Raw genomic sequence first — 19,920 nt, 5'->3', positions numbered from 1 at the left:
CCCTACACGACCCTACCCTACCCCACACTACCCTACCCTACACTAACTTACCCTACCCTACACTACCCCTACACTACACTACCCGACCCTACACGACCCTACCCTACCCTACACGACACTACCCGACCCCACACCACCCTACCCTACCCGACCCTACACCACCCGACCCTACCCCACACTACCCGACCCTACCCTACCCCACACCACCCTACCCTACACTACACTACCCTACACTACCCTGCACTACCCTACACCACCCTACCCTACACTACACTATTCTACCCTACACTACTCTACCCTACACTATCCTACCCTACACTACCCTACTCTACACTACACTACCCGACCCTACCCTACACCACCCTACCCTACACTACCCGACCCTACTCTACACTACCCTACACTACCCGACCCTACCCCACACTACCCTACCCTAAACTACCCGACCCTACACTACCCTACACTACCCGACCCTACCCTACACGACCCTACCCTACACGACCCTACCCTACCCCACACTACTCTACCCTACACTACCCGACCCTACACTACCCGACCCTACCCTACACTACCCGACCCTACCCTACCCCACACCACCCTACCCTACTCTACCCTACTCTACACTACACTACCCTACACTACCCTACACGACCCTACCCTACACGACCCTACCCTACCCCACACCACCGTAACCACTACCCGACCCTACACTACCCTACCCTAAACTACCCGACCCTACACTACCCTACACTACCCGACCCTACCCTACACGACCCTACCCTACCCCACACTACTCTACCCTACACTACCCGACCCTACCACACTACCCTACACTAGACGACCCTAACCTACCCTACCCTACACGACCCTACCCTACCCTACACGACCCTACCCTACCCTCACCCTACCCTCACCCTACACTACACTACCCAACCCTATCCTACCCTACAATATCCTAGCCTACACTATACTACTCTACACTACCCCACACTACCCTACACTACTCTACCCTACACTATCCTATCCTACCCTACACTACCCTACCCTACACTACCCTACACTACCCTACACTACACTATTCTACCCTACACTACCCTACCCTACACTATGCTACCCTACACTACCCTACACTACCCTACTCTACACTACTCTACTCTACCCTACACTACCCTACACTACCCTACCGTACCCTACCCTACACGACCCTACCCTACACTACACTACCCGACCCTACGCTACACGACCCTACCCTACCCTACACGACCCTACCCTACCCCACACTACCCTACCCTACCCCACACTACCCTACCCTACCCTACATTACCCTACACTACACTACCCGACCCTACACTACACGACCCTACCCTACCCCACACCAACCTACCCTACACTACCCGACCCTACCCTGTCCTACCCGACCCTACACTACCCTACACTACACGTCCCTACCCTACACGACCCTACCCTACACTACCCGACCCTACCCTACACGACTCTACCCTACCCTACACGACCCTACCCCACCCGACCCTACACTACCCTACACTACACGACCCGACCCTACACGACCCTACCCTACGCTACCCTACACTACCCGACCCTAACCTACACTACCCTACACTACACGACCCTACCCTACACAACCCGACCCTACACGACCCGACCCTACACTACTCTACCCTACACTACACGACCCTACCCTACACTACCCGAGCCTACGCTACCCTACACGACCCTACCCTACCCTACACGACCCGACCCTACCCCACACCACCCTACCCTACCCGACCCTACCCTACACGACATCTCTCACACAGGTATTACCCCCTCTCTCTCTCCTGCATCTCTCACACAGTCATTACCCTCTCTCTCTCCTGCATCTCTCACACAGTCATTACCCTCTCTCTCTCTCCTGCATCTCTCACACAGTCATTACCCTCTCTCTCTCCTGCATCTCTCACACAGTCATTACCCTCTCTCTCTCTCCTGCATCTCTCAGTCATTACCCTCTCTCTCTCCTGCATCTCTCACACAGTCATTACCCCCTCTCTCTCCTGCATCTCTCACAGTCATTACCTTCTCTCTCTCTCCTGCATCTCTCACAGTCATTACCCTCTCTCTCTCTCCTGTATCTCTCACACAGTCATTACCCTCTCTCTCCTGCATCTCTCAGTCATTACCCTCTCTCTCTCCTGCATCTCTCACACAGTCATTACCCTCTCTCTCTCTCTCTCCTGTATCTCTCACACAGTCATTACCCTCTCTCTCTCTTCTGCATCTCCCACACAGTCATTACCCTCTCTATCTCTCCTGCATCTCTCACACAGTCATTACCCCCTCTCTCTCCTGCATCTCTCACAGTCATTACCTTCTCTCTCTCTCCTGCATCTCTCACAGTCATTACCCTCTCTCTCTCTCCTGTATCTCTCACACAGTCATTACCCTCTCTCTCCTGCATCTCTCACAGTCATTACCCTCTCTCTCTCCTGCATCTCTCACACAGTCATTACCCTCTCTCTCTCTCCTGCATCTCTCACACAGTCATTACCCCCTCTCTCTCCTGCATCTCTCTCACAGTCATTACCTTCTCTCTCTCTCTCCTGCATCTCTCACACAGTCATTACCCTCTCTCTCTCTCTCTCTCTCTCTCCTGTATCTCTCACAGTCATTACCCTCTCTCTCTCCTGCATCTCTCACACAGTCATTACCCTCTCTCACACAGTCATTACCCTCTCTCTCCTGCATCTCTCACACAGTCATTACCATCTCTCTCTCCTGCATCTCTATCACAGTCATTACCCTCTCTCTCTCTCTCTCCTGTATCTCTCACAGTCATTACCCTCTCTCTCTCTCCTGCATCTCTCACACAGTCATTACCCTCTCTCACACAGTCATTACCCTCTCTCTCTCCTGCATCTCTCACACAGTCATTACCCCCTCTCTCTCTCTTCTGCATCTCTCACACAGTCATTACCCTCTCTCTCTCTCCTGCATCTCTCACACAGTCATTACCCTCTCTCTCTCCTGCATCTCTCACACAGTCATTACCCTCTCTCTCTCCTGCATCTCTCACACAGTCATTACCCCCTTTCTCTCCTGCATCTCTCACAGTCATTACCTTCTCTCTCTCTCCTGCATCTCTCACAGTCATTACCCTCTCTCTCTCTCCTGTATCTCTCACACAGTCATTACCCTCTCTCTCCTGCATCTCTCACAGTCATTACCTTCTCTCTCTCTCCTGCATCTCTCACACAGTCATTACCCTCTCTCTCTCTCTCTCTCTCTCCTGTATCTCTCACAGTCATTACCCTCTCTCTCTCCTGCATCTCTCACACAGTCATTACCCTCTCTCACACAGTCATTACCCTCTCTCTCCTGCATCTCTCACACAGTCATTACCATCTCTCTCTCCTGCATCTCTATCACAGTCATTACCCTCTCTCTCTCTCTCTCCTGCATCTCTCACAGTCATTACCCTCTCTCTCTCTCCTGTATCTCTCACACAGTCATTACCCTCTCTCTCCTGCATCTCTCACAGTCATTACCCTCTCTCTCTCCTGCATCTCTCACACAGTCATTACCCTCTCTCTCTCCTGTATCTCTCACACAGTCATTACCCTCTCTCTCTCTTCTGCATCTCCCACACAGTCATTACCCTCTCTCTCTCTCCTGCATCCCTCACACAGTCATTACCCTCTCTCTCTCTCCTGCATCTCTCACACAGTCATTACCCTCTCTCTCTCTCCTGCATCTCTCACACAGTCATTACCCCCCTCTCTCTCCTGCATCTCTCTCACAGTCATTACCTTCTCTCTCTCTCTCCTGCATCTCTCACACAGTCATTACCCCTCTCTCTCTCTCTCTCTCTCCTGTATCTCTCACAGTCATTACCCTCTCTCTCTCCTGCATCTCTCACACAGTCATTACCCTCTCTCACACAGTCATTACCCTCTCTCTCCTGCATCTCTCACACAGTCATTACCATCTCTCTCTCCTGCATCTCTATCACAGTCATTACCCTCTCTCTCTCTCTCTCCTGTATCTCTCACAGTCATTACCCTCTCTCTCTCTCCTGCATCTCTCACACAGTCATTACCCTCTCTCACACAGTCATTACCCTCTCTCTCTCCTGCATCTCTCACACACACATTACCCCCTCTCTCTCTCTTCTGCATCTCTCACACAGTCATTACCCTCTCTCTCTCTCCTGCATCTCTCACACAGTCATTACCCTCTCTCTCTCCTGCATCTCTCACACAGTCATTACCCTCTCTCTCTCCTGCATCTCTCACACAGTCATTACCCCCTTTCTCTCCTGCATCTCTCACAGTCATTACCTTCTCTCTCTCTCCTGCATCTCTCACAGTCATTACCCTCTCTCTCTCTCCTGTATCTCTCACACAGTCATTACCCTCTCTCTCCTGCATCTCTCACAGTCATTACCTTCTCTCTCTCTCCTGCATCTCTCACAGTCATTACCCTCTCTCTCTCTCTCTCCTGTATCTCTCACAGTCATTACCCTCTCTCTCTCCTGCATCTCTCACACAGTCATTACCCTCTCTCACACAGTCATTACCCTCTCTCTCTCCTGCATCTCTCACACAGTCATTACCCTCTCTCTCTCCTGCATCTCTATCACAGTCATTACCCTCTCTCACACAGTCATTACCCTCTCTCTCTCCTGCATCTCTCACACAGTCATTACCCTCTCTCTCTCTCTCCTGCATCTCTCTCAGTCATTACCCTCTCTCTCCTGCATCTCTCTCACAGTCATTACCCTCTCTCACACAGTCATTACCCTCTCTCTCTCCTGCATCTCTCACACAGTCATTACCCTCTCTCTTGCATCTCTCTCACAGTCATTACCCTCTCTCTCTCTCCTGCATCTCTCATACAGTCATTACCCTCTTTCTCTTTCTTCTGCATCTCTCACAATCATTACCTTCTTTCTCTTTCTTCTGCATCTCTCTCACAGTCAATACCATATTTATCTCTTCTGTATCTCTCTTAAAGTCATTTCTCTCTCTCTCTTCTACATCTCTCACACAGTCATTACCCTCTCTCTCTCCTGTATCTCTCACACAGTCATTACCCTCTCTCTCTCTTCTGCATCTCCCACACAGTCATTACCCTCTCTCTCTCTCCTGCATCCCTCACACAGTCATTACCCTCTCTCTCTCTCCTGCATCTCTCACACAGTCATTACCCTCTCTCTCTCTCCTGCATCTCTCACACAGTCATTACCCCCTCTCTCTCCTGCATCTCTCTCACAGTCATTACCTTCTCTCTCTCTCTCCTGCATCTCTCACACAGTCATTACCCTCTCTCTCTCTCTCTCTCCTGTATCTCTCACAGTCATTACCCTCTCTCTCTCCTGCATCTCTCACACAGTCATTACCCTCTCTCACACAGTCATTACCCTCTCTCTCTCCTGCATCTCTCACACAGTCATTACCATCTCTCTCTCCTGCATCTCTATCACAGTCATTACCCTCTCTCTCTCTCTCTCCTGCATCTCTCACAGTCATTACCCTCTCTCTCTCTCCTGTATCTCTCACACAGTCATTACCCTCTCTCTCCTGCATCTCTCACAGTCATTACCCTCTCTCTCTCCTGCATCTCTCACACAGTCATTACCCTCTCTCTCTCCTGTATCTCTCACACAGTCATTACCCTCTCTCTCTCTTCTGCATCTCCCACACAGTCATTACCCTCTCTCTCTCTCCTGCATCCCTCACACAGTCATTACCCTCTCTCTCTCTCCTGCATCTCTCACACAGTCATTACCCTCTCTCTCTCTCTCCTGCATCTCTCACACAGTCATTACCCCCTCTCTCTCCTGCATCTCTCTCACAGTCATTACCTTCTCTCTCTCTCTCCTGCATCTCTCACACAGTCATTACCCTCTCTCTCTCTCTCTCTCTCCTGTATCTCTCACAGTCATTACCCTCTCTCTCTCCTGCATCTCTCACACAGTCATTACCCTCTCTCACACAGTCATTACCCTCTCTCTCTCCTGCATCTCACACAGTCATTACCATCTCTCTCTCCTGCATCTCTATCACAGTCATTACCCTCTCTCTCTCTCTCTCCTGTATCTCTCACAGTCATTACCCTCTCTCTCTCTCCTGCATCTCTCACACAGTCATTACCCTCTCTCACACAGTCATTACCCTCTCTCTCTCCTGCATCTCTCACACAGTCATTACCCCCTCTCTCTCTCTTCTGCATCTCTCACACAGTCATTACCCTCTCTCTCTCCTGCATCTCTCACACAGTCATTACCCTCTCTCTCTCCTGCATCTCTCACACAGTCATTACCCTCTCTCTCCTGCATCTCTCACAGTCATTACCTTCTCTCTCTCTCCTGCATCTCTCACAGTCATTACCCTCTCTCTCTCTCTCTCCTGTATCTCTCACAGTCATTACCCTCTCTCTCTCCTGCATCTCTCACACAGTCATTACCCTCTCTCACACAGTCATTACCCTCTCTCTCTCCTGCATCTCTCACACAGTCATTACCCTCTCTCTCTCCTGCATCTCTATCACAGTCATTACCCTCTCTCACACAGTCATTACCCTCTCTCTCTCCTGCATCTCTCACACAGTCATTACCCTCTCTCTCTCTCCTGCATCTCTCTCAGTCATTACCCTCTCTCTCCTGCATCTCTCTCACAGTCATTACCCTCTCTCACACAGTCATTACCCTCTCTCTCTCCTGCATCTCTCACACAGTCATTACCCTCTCTCTTGCATCTCTCTCACAGTCATTACCCTCTCTCTCTCTCCTGCATCTCTCATACAGTCATTACCCTCTTTCTCTTTCTTCTGCATCTCTCACAATCATTACCTTCTTTCTCTTTCTTCTGCATCTCTCTCACAGTCAATACCATATTTATCTCTTCTGTATCTCTCTTAAAGTCATTTCTCTCTCTCTCTTCTACATCTCTCTCACAGTCATTACCCTCTTCCTCTCTCTATCTCTTCTGCATCTCTCTCAGAGGTACTTAGAGAGTTAACCAACCCTTTGAAGGGGTTTGGTACCTCAGAGGTACCTAGAGAGTTAACCAACCCTGTGAAGGGGTTTGGTACCTCAGAGGTACCTAGAGAGTTAACCAACCCTGTGAAGGGGTTTGGTACCTCAGAGGTACCTAGAGAGTTAACCAACCCTGTGAAGGGGTTTGGTACCTCAGAGGTACCTAGAGAGTTAACCAACCCTGTGAAGGGGTTTGGTACCTCAGAGGTACCTAGAGAGTTAACCAACCCTAACACTACCCTACACTACCCTACCCTACAATACCCAACCCTACACTATTCTACCCTACACTACTCTACACTACCCTACCATACCCTACCCTACACTATCCAACCCTACTCTAATCTACACTACACTACCCTACACTACCCTACACGACCCTACCCTACACGACCCGACCCTACGACCCTACCCTACACTACACTACACGACCCTACGCTACACTACACGACCCTACCCTACCCTACACGACCCTACCCTACCCCACACCACCCTACCCTACCCTACACTACCCGACCCTACCCTACCCTACCCCCACACTACCCTACCCTAAACTACCCGACCCCACCCTACCCTACACTACCCCACCCTACCCCACACTCCCCTACCCTAAACTACCCGACCCTACACTACCCTACACTACCCGACCCTACCCTACACTACACGACCCTACCCTACACGACCCTACCCTACCCCACACTACTCTACCCTACACTACCCTACCCTACACTACCCTACACGTACACGACCCGACCCCACCCTACACTAGACGACCCTAACCTACCCTACACGACCCTACCCTACACTACCCTACCCTACACTACCCTACCCTCACACTACCCTCACCCTACACTACCCGACCCTATCCTACCCTACACTACACTACACTACACTACCCGACCCTATCCTACCCTACACTATCCTACCCTACACTATACTACTCTACACTACCCCACACTACCCTACCCTACCCTACACTATCCTATCCTACCCTACACTACACTACCCTACCCTACACTATCCTACCCTACACTACCCTACACCACCCTACCCTACACCACCCTACCCTACACTATACTACCCTACACTACACTACACATACCCTACCCTACACTATCCTAACCTACACTACCCTACACTACCCTACACTATCCTACCCTACACTACACTACTCTACACTACCCTACACAACCCTACCCTACACTATCCTACCCTACACTACACTAACATACCCTACCCTACACTATCCTACCCTACACTATCGTACCCTACACTACCCTACTCTACACCACTCTACCCTACACAACCCTACCCTACACTATCCTACCCTACACTACACTACTCTACCCTACCCTACACTATCCTACCCTACACTACACCACTCTACCCTACTCTACTCTACCCTACACTACACTACACTTGTCTGTCCATGTACATAGCTGTCCTGCTCCACAGCAAGCTGCTCTATCCTGAAGTCATTTAATGTCCAGCTAAATGTTCATTTTGATTTATTTCAGAGGTTTAAAAAGGAATGATATAAACCAGTACTTTTTTGGGGGGGTTGTAACCAGTTCAGAACTTTATTTTGTTGGTCGGAACAGTGGAACGGAACTAAAAATATAATGGTTCTGTTCAGAACTTTATTTTGCTGGTCAGAACAGTGGAACGGAACTAAAAATATAATGGTTCTGTTCAGAACTTTATTTTGCTGGTCGGAACAGTGGAACGGAACTAAAAATATAATGGTTCTGTTCAGAACAAAACAATTGGAAAATAATTTAGGTTCCAAACCCTTGGAAGGAATGTTTTCATCAATTACAGCTCAGCCTTCAACACCATAGTTCCCTCCAAGCTGAGGGCCCTGGCGGAGTAGTGCCAGGAAATAACCTGTCCCTTAACGTTAACTAAACCAAGGAGCTGATCGTGGACTTCAGGAGACAGCAGAGAGAGCACGGCCCCATCCACATCGACGGGGCTGCAGTGGAGAGGGTCAAAAGCCTCAAGTTCCTCTGCGTTCACATCACTGAGGACCTGAAATGGTCCCCCCAAACCGACAGTGTGGTGAAGAAGGCACAACAGCGCCTCTTCAGCCTCAGGAGGCTGAAGAAATTTGGCGCCTAAAACCCTCACAAACGTTTACAGAAGCACAATTGAGAGCATCCTGTTGGGCTGCGTCACCGCCTGGTACGGCAACTGCACCGCCCGCAACCGCAGGGATCTCCAGAGGGTGGTGCGGTCTGCCCAACGCGTCACCGGGGGCACACTACCTTCCCTCCAGGACACCTACAGCACATAATTACAACAGTAATTCATTTAAATTAAACACAATTACTTGTTTAGTGTTCTAATTACTTTGGTAACCAGTTTTCAAGGACCTCAGCCCCTGAGACCTGGCCTGTTCAGCCCAATACCACTGTCACTAACCACCCGGTACTCTACCCTGCACGTTACAGGCTGCTGCCCTATGTACATCTAGTCATTGAACACTGGTCACTTTAATAATGTTTACATACGGTTTCACCCACTTCATATGTATATACTGTATTCTAGTCAAGGCTCCTCCTACTGTATAACTACTGCTGTCCACTTCATATGTATAAACTGTATTCTAGTCATGGCTCATCCTACTGTATAACTACTGCTGTCCACTTCATATGTATATACTGTATTCTAGTCATGGTTCATCCTATATAACTACTGCTGTCCACTTCATATGTATAAACTGTATTCTAGTCATGGTTCATCCTATATAACTACTGCTGTCCACTTCATATGTATAAACTGTATTCTAGTCAAGGCTCATCCTACTGTATAACTACTGCTGTCCACTTCATATGTATATACTGTATTCTAGTCATGGTTCATCCTACTGTATAACTACTGCTGTCCACTTCATATGTATAAACTGTATTCTAGTCAAGGCTCCTCCTACTGTATAACTACTGCTGTCCACTTCATATGTATATACTGTATTCTAGTCATGGTTCATCCTATATAACTACTGCTGTCCACTTCATATGTATATACTGTATTCTAGTCAAGGCTCATCCTACTGTATAACTACTGCTGTCCACTTCATATGTATATACTGTATTCTAGTCATGGTTCATCCTACTGTATAACTACTGCTGTCCACATCGTTTCTATTCATATACTGTCCATACACACAATCTATACACACCATCTATACACACCATATATACACACTATTATACACACCATGATACACACTATTATACACACCATGATACACACTATTATACACACCATCTATACACACACCATCTATACACACCATTATACACAGAGTGTACAAACATGAACAGGAAGTAATATTGAGTTGCCTTCAGAGCTGCCTCAATTGGAAAGTGTTCCACAGGGATTCTGGCCCATGTTGACTCCAATGGTTCCCACAGTTGTGTCAAGTTGGCTGGATGTCCTTTCGGTGTTTGACTATTCTTGATATACACAGGAAACTGTTGTGCGTGGGAAACCCAGCAGCGTTTCAGTTCTTGACACAAACTGGTATACTTGGCACCTACTACCATACCCCGTTCAAAGGCACAAATAGTTTGTCTTGCCCTCTGAATGGCACACATGCACAATCCATGTCTCAATTGTCTCAAGGTTTAAAAATCATTCTTTAACCTGTCTCCTCCCCTTCATCTACACTGATTGAAGTGGATTTAACAAGTGACATCAATAAGGGATCACTGCTTTCACCTGGATTCACCTGGTCAGTTTATGTTATGTATGTCATGCATAACACCTGGTCAGTCTATGTCATGCATAACAACTGGTCAGTCTATGTCATGCATAACACCTGGTCAGTCTATGTCATGTATAACACCTGGTCAGTCTATGTCATGCATAACACCTGGTCAGTCTATGTCATGCATAACACCTGGTCAGTCTATGTCATGTATAACACCTGGTCAGTCTATGTCATGTATGTCATGTATAAGACCTGGTCAGTCTATGTCATGTATGTCATGTATAACACCGGGTCAGTCTATGTCATGTATAACACCTGGTCAGTCTATGTCATGTATAACACCTGGTCAATCTATGTCATGTATAACACCTGGTCAGTCTATGTCATGTATAACACCTGGTCAGTCTATGTCATGTATGTCATGTATAACACCTGGTCAGTCTATGTCATGTATAACACCTGGTCAATCTATGTCATGTATAACACCTGGTCGGTCTATGTCATGTATAACACCTGGTCGGTCTATGTCATGTATAACACCATGGTCAGTCTATGTAATGTATAACACCTGGTCAGTCTATGTCATGTATGTCATGTATAACACCTGGTCAGTCTATGTCATGTATGTCATGTATAACACCTGGTCGGTCTATGTCATGTATAACACCTGGTCAGTCTATGTAATGTATAACACCTGGTCAGTCTATGTCATGTATGTCATGTATAACACCTGGTCAGTCTATGTCATGTATGTCATGTATAATACCTGGTCAGTCTATGTCATGTATAACACCTGGTCAGTCTATGTCATGTATACCACCTGGTCAGTCTATGTCACGTATACCACCTGGTCAGTCTATGTCACGTATACCACCTGGTCAGTCTATGTCACGTATACCACCTGGTCAGTCTATGTCATGTATTTCATGCATAACACCTGGTCAGTCTATGTCATGTATTTCATGCATAACACCTGGTCAGTCTATGTCATGTATGTCATGTATAACACCTGGTCAGTCTATGTCATGGAACGAGCAGGTTTTCCTGATGTTTTGTACACTATATGGCCGTTCTTTGACACAACGCATCACAGAGTCTACAGCCTGGATACAGCCCTTAGCCGTGGTATATTGATCATATACCACAAACCCCCGATGAGCCTTATTGCTCATTATTAACAGGTTACCAATGTAATGAGACCAGTAAACAAGTCGTTTAGTTTCATACCCATGTTATATTGTCTGATATACCACGGGTTTCAGCCAATCAGCATCCAGGACCAAAACTACCCGGATTATAAATATATTTATATATTTTTTTGATACTGACATTTCTCATTCTGATATTTCTTAATTTCCTGTATTTTGTGTGTATTGTTTTGTATTGCTAGATATTACAACACTGTTGGAGCTAGAAAACACAAGCATTTCGCTGCACCTGCAATAACATCTGCAAATCTGTGTATGCAACCAATAAAACATTGATTTGGGTAGAAGTTTCCTCTAGCAGGCACAGATCTAGGATCAGTACACTCACCAGAACCTATGTTCACTTTTCCTGACAAAGAAAGCAGATTTTGTTTGTCCTGTTGCTAGGATACCAATGTCCACCAGTGAGTAATGGGATGTCTATGTAATAAACCAAAGTCATGTAGGAGATATATCTCTATAATGTGTATATAGATAACTGGGATTAATGATGTGGCTTACTGCCAACCATAACCATGCCACTGTACTGATGGTCAGATAGGGGTTAATGAACTGGTTTAAGGAGTATCAGGGGCTGGTATAGAGGGGTGGTCAGATAGGGGTTAATGAACTGGTTTAAGGAGTATCAGGGGCTGGTATAGAGGGGTGGTCAGATAGGGGTTAATGAACTGGTTTAAGGAGTATCAGGGGCTGGTATAGAGGGGTGGTCAGATAGGGGTTAATGAACTGGTTTAAGGAGTATCAGGGGCTGGTATAGAGGGGTGGTCAGATAGGGGTTAATGAACTGGTTTAAGGAGTATCAGGGGCTGGTATAGAGGGGTGTGAGGCGGGTCATATTAAGACAAACACACACCTAATGGATGGAGAACAATAATTCTCCAGGACTGTAAGTCTGTTTGTAGGCCTGTTCAGTGAGGATGGTGAGAGAGTGAGAAGCTGATCTGACTTGTTCTTCTGTTAGCTACAGTTCAGGAGGAAATGAAGATGCCAAAAAAAGATTCTCAAAGGAGCGGAAGACACACACACAGATTTAACAAATAATATGGTGTATTCTCTCTCACAAACGCACGCAGGCACACACACACACACACGCAGGCACACACACACACACATGCAGGCACATACACACACGCAGGCACACACACACGCAGGCACGCACACACACACACGCAGGCACACACACACACACACATGCAGACACACACACACATGCAGGCACATACACACACGCAGGCACGCACACACATGCGCACACACACACATGCAGACACACACACATGCAGACACACACACACGCAGGCACACACACACACAGGCAGGCACGCACACACATGCGCACACACACACACACGCACGCAGGCACGCACACACATGCACACTCATGCTGACTCAAAAGAGGAAGACAGACCAACATTTCTCAACAATGGGTTGATCAACAATATTAACTTTCATACCAACTGCCAACAGAAAAGACTAATGCATTATTACTGGATATAATAAGTTATTAGTTATTATATATACTTATCATAGTAAGATGATCATTTATTATCAACTCTAGGATCAGCTGAACTACAGCTCTAGGATCAGCATCCCCTCCCCCCAATACTAACCTGAACTACAGCTCTAGGATCAGCATCCCCTCCCCCCAATACTAACCTGAACTACAGATCTAGGATCAGCATCCCCTCCCCCCAATACTAACCTGTACTACAGATCTAGGATCAGCATGCCCTCCCCCCAATACTAACCTGAACTACAGATCTAGGATCAGCATCCCCTCCCCCCAATACTAACCTGAACTACAGATCTAGGATCAGCATCCCCTCCCCCCAATACTAACCTGAACTATAGATCTAGGATCAGCATCCCCTCCCTCCAATACTAACCTGAACTATAGATCTAGGATCAGCATCCCCTCCCTCCAATACTAACCTGAACTATAGATCTAGGATCAGCATCCCCTCCCCCCAATACTAACCTGAACTATAGATCTAGGATCAGCATCCCCTCCCTCCAATACTAACCTGAACTATAGATCTAGGATCAGCATCCCCTCCCTCCAATACTAACCTGAACTATAGATCTAGGATCAGCATCCCCTCCCTCCAATACTAACCTGAACTATAGATCTAGGATCAGCATCCCCTCCCTCCAATACTAACCTGAACTATAGATCTAGGATCAGCATCCCCTCCCTCCAATACTAACCTGAACTATAGATCTAGGATCAGCATCCCCTCCCCCAATACTAACCTGAACTAGAGATCTAGGATCAGCATCCCCTCCCCCAATACTAACCTGAACTACAGCTCTAGGATCAGCATCCCCTCCCCCCAATACCAACCTGAACTACAGATCTAAGATCAGCATCCCCTCCCCCCAATACTAACCTGAACTATAGATCTAGGATCAGCATCCCCTCCCCCCAATACTAACCTGAACTATAGATCTAGGATCAGCATCCCCTCCCCCCAATACTAACCTGAACCATTAGATGACAGAACATAAAACAGACCTTAGATCAGTGTATCTAGGAGCTACTTCATATTACTCCCTCCACACTTCCAGCGATGAATTGTGTCCCAAAATTGGACCCTGCTATTCCTCTATATTGTGAACTACTTTTGACCAGATGCAGGATCCTATGGAACCAGGTCAAAAGTAGTGCACTATATAGGGAACAGAATGCCATTTGGAGCGCAGATCTCGCCAACCCTTCTACTCTGGACCTGATATTTCTGACCAGCGTTCAACATCAATAATGTAAGATTATTCAGATGAATAATAAATAGTCCCTATGAATCAATATTTAATGATGGTGAATATTTGCTTTAAAGCCAATCTGTTTAATCTATCTGTGTATACACTCAGGCGGTGGTCAGAGGCCTTGCCCTAAATGGCACCCTATTCCCTATATAGTGCACTACTTTGTCACCCTATTCCCTTTATAGTGTACTACTTTTGCACCTTATTCCCTTAGGATGCAGGCAGAGTGCTGATATCAGTTTTAACTTCTCTAGGGTAGGGGGCAGTATTTTGACGTCCAGATGAAAGGCGTGCCCGTAGTAAACTGCCTGCTACTCAGGCTCAGAAGGTAGGATATGCATATTATTAGTATATTTGGATGGAAAACACTCTGAAGTTTCTAGAACTGTTTGAATGATGTCTGTGAGTATAACAGAACTCATATGGCAGGCAAAAACCTGAGAAAAATCCAACCAGGAAGTGTGGAAATCTGAGGCTTGTAGTTTTTCAAGTGATTGCCTATACAGTATACAGTAAGTTAGGGTTCATTTTGCACTTCCTAAGGCTTCCACTAGATGTCAACAGTCTTTAGAACGTTGTTTCATGCTTCTACTGTGAATAGGGAGAGAATAAGAGCTCCTGGAATTAGCTGACATAGAAAATGACATGAGCTCAGTGGCGCGCGCTCACATGAGAGTTAGCTGTGTTCCTTTTCTTTTTTGAAGACAAAGGAATCGTCCGGTTGGAATATTATGGAACATTTATGATAAAAACATCCTAAAGATTGATTCTATACATTGTTTGACATGTTTCTACAAACTGTAGTATAACTTTTTTGACTTTTCGTCTGGACTTAGACTTAGTGAACCTAACGCGCAAACAAAATGGAGGAATTTGGACATAAAGATGAACTTTATCGAACAAAACAAACATTTATTCTGGAACTGGGATTCCTGGGAGTGCATTCCGATGAAGATCATCAAAGGTAAGTGAATATTAATAATGTAATTTTTGTCATTTCTGTTGACTCCAAAATGGCGGGTATATGTATGGCTTGTTTTGATATCTGAGCGCTGTACTCAGATTATTGTAAAATTTGCTTTTTTGAAATCTGACACAGTGGTTGCATTAAGGAGAAGTGTATCTATAATTCTTTGAATAACTGTTGAATATTTTATCAACGTTTATGATGAGTATTTCTGTAAATTGATGTGCTAATTCACCGGAAGTTTTGGGAAGCAAAACATTTCTGAACATTACACGCCAATGTAAAATGGGGTTTTTGGATATAAATATGAACTTAATCGAGCAAAACATACATGTATTGTGTAACATGAAGTCATATGAGTGCCATCTGATGAAGATCATCAAAGGTTAGTGATTAATTTTAGCTCCGTTTCTGGTTTTTGTGACGCCTCTCCTTGCTTGGAAAATGGCTGTGTGGTTTTTCTTGTCTCGGCGCTGTCCTAACATAATCTAATGTTATGCTTTCACCGTAAAGCCTTTTTGAAATCGGACAATGTGGTTGGATTAACGAGAAGTGTATCTTTAAAATGGGATATAATAGTTGTATGTTTGTAGCGTCCCACATACCCCAGAGAGGTTAATGCCCTCTAGGCCTACTAGGGTGCTGGTTAAACACCTACGTAGGGATGGCACCCATCTAGGGTGCTGTTTAACCTCCCTGGGCAAGGTGGGACGTTTGCGTCCCACCTAGTCAACAGCCAGTGGAATCGTGTGGCGCGAAATACAAATACCTCATAAATGCTATAACTTCAATTTCTCAAACATATGACTATTTTACACCATTTTAAAGACAAGACTCTCGTTAATCTAACCACACTGTCCGATTTCAAAAAGGATTTACAGTGAAAGCAAAACATTAGATTATGTCAGGAGAGTACCCTGCGGGCGCATTTCGTGACAAAAAAAAATCTAAATATTCCATTACCGTACTTCGAAGCATGTCAAACGCTGTTTAAAATCGTTGTATTCATTCAAAGAGAGAAAGAAAAACATGGAGTCCTCTCGTGCACGCGCACTCCAGTGTCAGTGTTCCCTGCCTGACCACTCACAAAAACTCCTGCTTTTTTCGCCCAGAGACTGCAGAGCTCTCATTCCACTTTCTGGCGCCTTCTGAGAGCCAATGGAAGCCTTAGAAAATGTCACGTTACAGCAGAGATGCTGTATTTTTGATAGAGATGCCCTAGAAGGACAACAAATTGTCAGACAGGGCACTTCCTGCATGGAATCTTCTCAGGTTTTGGCCTGCCATATGAGTTCTGTTATACTCACAGACACCATTGAAACAGTTTTAGAAACTTTAGAGTGTTTTTTATCCAAATCTACTAATTATATGCATATTCTCGTTTCTGGGTAAGAGTAATAACTAGTTTAAATCGGGTCTGTTTTTTATCCGGCCGTGAAAATACTGCCCCCTAGCCCCAACAGGTTAAACACCTACGTAGGGATGGGACCCATCTAGGGTGCTGGTTAAACACCTATGTAGGGTTGGCACCCATCTAGGGTGCTGGTTAAACACCTACGTAGGGATGGGACCCATCTAGGGTGCTGGTTAAACACTTCTGTAGGAATGGGACCCATCTAGGGTGCTGGTTAAACACCTACGTAGGAATGGGACCCATCTAGGGTGCTGGTTAAACACCTACGTAGGAATGGGACCCATCTAGGGTGCTGGTTAAACACCTACGTAGGGATGGGTCCCATCTACGGTGCTGGTTAAACACCTACGTAGGGATGGTACCCATCTAGGGTGCTGGTTAAACACCTACATAGGGATGGGACCCATCTAGGGTGCTGGTTAAACACCTACGTAGCGATGGGACCCATCTAGGATGCTGTTTAAACATCTACGTAGGGATGGGCCCCATCTAGGGTGCTGTTTAAACACCTACGTAGGGATGGGACCCATCTAGGATGCTGCTTAAACACCTACGTACCGATGGGACCAATCTAGGGTGCTGGTTAAACACCTACCTAGCGATGGGACCAATCTAGGGTGCTGGTTAAACATCTACGTAGGGATGGGACCCATCTAGGATGCTGCTTAAACACCTACGTACCGATGGGACCAATCTAGGGTGCTGGTTAAACACCTACCTAGCGATGGGACCAATCTAGGGTGCTGGTTAAACATCTACGTAAGGATGGGACCCATCTAGGGTGCTGTTTAAACACCTACGTAGGGATAGGACCCATCTAGGGTGCTGGTTAAACACCTACATGGGGATGGGACATATCTAGGGTGCTGGTTAAACACCTATGTAGGGATGGGACCCATCTAGGGTGCTGGTTAAACACTTCTGTAGGGATGGGACCAATCTCAGGTGCTGTTTAAACGTGTAGGGATGGGACCAATCTAAGGTGCTGTTTAAACGTGTAGGGATGGGACCAATCTAGGGTGCTGTTTAAACATGTAGGGATGGGACCAATCTAGGGTGCTGTTTAAACGTGTAGGGATGGGACCAATCTAGGGTGCTGTATAAACGTGTAGGGATGGGACCAATCTAGGGTGCTGTTTAAACATGTACGGATGGGACCAATCTAGGGTGCTGTTTAAACGTGTAGGGATGGGACCAATCTAGGGTGCTGGTTAAACGTGTAGGGATGGGACCAATCTAGGGTGCTGGTTAAACGTGTAGGGATGGGACCAATCTAGGGTGCTGGTTAAACGTGTAGGGATAGGACCAATCTAGGGTGCTGGTTAAACGTGTAGGGATGGGACCAATCTAGGGTGCTGGTTAAACGTGTAGGGATGGGACCAATCTAGGGTGCTGGTTGAACGTGTAGGGATGGGACCAATCTAGGGTGCTGGTTGAACGTGTAGGGATGGGACCAATCTAGGGTGCTGGTTGAACGTGTAGGGATGGGTCTCAAACGGATCTTAGTTCAAACGGCTTAATAATCGATCAAGAACCAAGAAAAAAAAAGAAAATCTCCCATGTAAAGCCAAAAAGGGAGGCTACCATTATGTCAGATGGGGAAATGCGTGTTGAAATCCATTTTTAGCTGGCCAAATTATTAGATGGCCTTTACTGAAAATATCAGCGTGGACCAGATTGATAAACTCTCCACACTATTTAATGGGGATTCACCCTCTTCAGAGAATCATTTGTAATTTATTTGCAGAAACACGTTGTTTTTCCGTTCGTTCGCGAACGACTCATCACTAGCCATTAGAGCAAGGCAGGGTCTGCTGACAGTCTCTGGTTCAGACTCTACTTGTTCCTCCACCTAAATCACTACCTAAGCCTGACCTCAATAGAGAGATGAGTGTAGGCCTACACTTAATAAGTAGGGGAGAACGTTTGCTATAATTTAGAGCAACATTTAAAAAGGGGTCACTGTGTAGACTAGTGTAGGCCTAGCTCCTTCCCGAATGGGAAAAGTTTTCTGTATCTGATGTCTTTCAAAAGTACAAAAACTGTTTACAGATAGGCCCACGGCAGGCTTTTTGATGTCAGGTGCTTTCCCTCATATTTATCAATGCGCGCAAAATCATCTATAGACAATCAACGCGCATGAAATGACCAAATCTCTCTGCAACTGCGTCAATCACCCGACAATTTACCACGGAAACTCATCAAACCTACACGCAAAACAACAAACACAACATTATACTCTTGCATTAGATGATAAATTATTACTCTTACCTTTTTAGCAAAGGACAATTGTTCTGTAAAACTTTACTTGCGCAGAAATAAAACTATTTCTCTTGCGTCTCTATCTCTCACTCTCTCTGAGCAGGAAATAAACGTATCTACCAATAAGATCGGTACACACGAAATGACACCAGTCTTTTTTTTACATCCGTTACTTCGTTACTGATGTCTTCTGTAGCTGTACACGTCTCGTGGTGTCTTTGTTCAACCTGGTCTCAGAGCATTTCGTATTATTCTTTACGCAAATCCGATATAGTCTCTTTTGTATGATATGTTATGTATGTATTATTTTGTGGATGTCCATCACCCATTTAGTATGATATTTTACAAATGACAATTTTCATTATAATGTTACGAATTTGAAAAACATACAATATGTTACGAAATTACAAAACACGTATGATAGTTCACGAATTGCAATTAGTATTATGTTATGTTACGAATTGCAATATGTTACGAATTGCAGAGCTTGGGTAACAAAGCTGAAAAAACGTATGATATGTTACAAATTGTAGGTAGGTGGCTAATGTTAGC

At 46.0% G+C, this 19,920-nt stretch overlaps 1 protein-coding gene across 1 annotated transcript in view; it reads right to left on the bottom strand.

Annotated features, from left to right (window-relative positions):
* LOC106606251 (rho GDP-dissociation inhibitor 2) overlaps positions 1-19,579 on the bottom strand; it is an 89,235-nt gene extending 69,656 nt beyond the window's left edge. The window contains exon 1 of the mRNA XM_045719693.1: positions 19,378-19,579. The gene's annotated coding sequence lies outside the window, so the exon portion shown is untranslated. The remainder of the gene's footprint in view (positions 1-19,377) is intronic.
* Positions 19,580-19,920: the final 341 nt, after the last annotated feature.

Source organism: Salmo salar, chromosome ssa06 (assembly GCF_905237065.1).
Source record: "Salmo salar chromosome ssa06, Ssal_v3.1, whole genome shotgun sequence".
Taxonomy (NCBI): Eukaryota; Metazoa; Chordata; class Actinopteri; order Salmoniformes; family Salmonidae; genus Salmo; species Salmo salar.
This window is presented reverse-complemented; position numbering and strand designations above follow the sequence as displayed.